Here is a 1,476-nt window from a genome sequence, read left to right as displayed (position 1 = left end):
CGGTGAAGAACTGAACTGTAAATACTCTTCAAAGAACGGAATCCCCACAAATGAGAACGCACCGCGTTTCTAAATGCAACAGTGTTTTGGAGTCTTGTAGCTCTGACCTAGTAAATGAAGCCAAGAAGATTTAGTTAGGCATCCAGGAAAACATGCTGCCTCCAGAATTTAGCTTTGAACTGACAAAAGGAATTATTCACTCTCTCATCTCCATCACCTGCCCAGACAGTCAGAAGCAAGGTAACACGTTTTTAGAGACAGCTATCTGTTTTGATGACTGGTGTGTGTTAACACACCAGTCATCATGTATCAGGTTTTGCATTGAGCCAAGACTGAGTCTTATGATTGAAAGTCATTTCTGTGTGAGAAAAACAAAGACATCAAAGTGCAACCATTTTTCAAATTGTACACTCGCTTCCAAAGATGGAGCACTTTTGGCTTTGACTTGAAAGCTGTGGTGTTGAGTCTTTTAGGAGGTGGAAGGTAATGAGTTGGAACAGCAGAAATAAACAAGAACCTCAGGAATCCTTCTGGTTTGGCAGGAGGGAGCCTAGTGGCAAGTACACTGTATATATCTAAAAGTGAATAATAACCTCATGAAAATGTAAGCAGAATTTCAGTATGTCTTCCCCTGATCTTACCTACTCTACTAAAATGCTTGTGAATCGCGCTCTCTTTAAAATCTTTTCTAAATTTACATTTTTATTTTATATTGGTGGTTTCCCTGGTGGCTCAGTGGTAAAGAACCTGACTGCCAATGCAGGAGACATAGGTTCAATTCCTGGGTCGGGAAGATTCCCTAGAGAAGGAAATGACAACCCATTCTAGTATTCTTGACTGGGAAATCCCATGAACAGAGGCACCTGCTGGGTTACTCTCCATAGGCTTGTGAAAGAGTTGGGCATGACTTAACAACTGAGCTACTAAACAACAACATAGTTGATTTACTGTATTGTGTTAGCCTCAAGAGTGCATCAAAGACATCCAGTTACATATACATCCATTGTTTTACTGCTGGCTTCTCCAGCGGCTCAGCAGTAAAGAATATGTCTGCAACGCAGGAGCAGCAGAAAGTGCTGGTTTGATCCCTGGGTGGGGAAGATCACCTAGAGAAGGGAATGGCTGCCCACTCCAGTATTCTTCCCTGGAGAATCCCATGGACAGAGGAGCCCGGTAAGCTATATTCCATGGGGAAGCAAAACGTTGGCTATGACTGAAGTGACAACACACATTCTTTTAGATTCTTTTCCCATATAAATCATTATATAATATAATAGACTTCCTTCTGCTATACTTTAGGTCCTTGTTGATTATCTATGGACTGTAGCCCACCAGGCTCCTCTCTCCATGGAATTCTCCAGGCAAGAATACTGGACTGGGTTGCCATTCCCTTCTCCAGGGGATCTTCCCCACTCAGGGATTGAACCCAGGTCTCCTGCATTGCAAGCAGATTCTTTACCACTGAGCCACCAGGGA

This window comes from Dama dama, chromosome 31, assembly GCF_033118175.1.
Source record: "Dama dama isolate Ldn47 chromosome 31, ASM3311817v1, whole genome shotgun sequence".
NCBI lineage: Eukaryota > Metazoa > Chordata > Mammalia > Artiodactyla > Cervidae > Dama > Dama dama.
Note: the sequence above shows the minus strand (reverse complement) of the source record.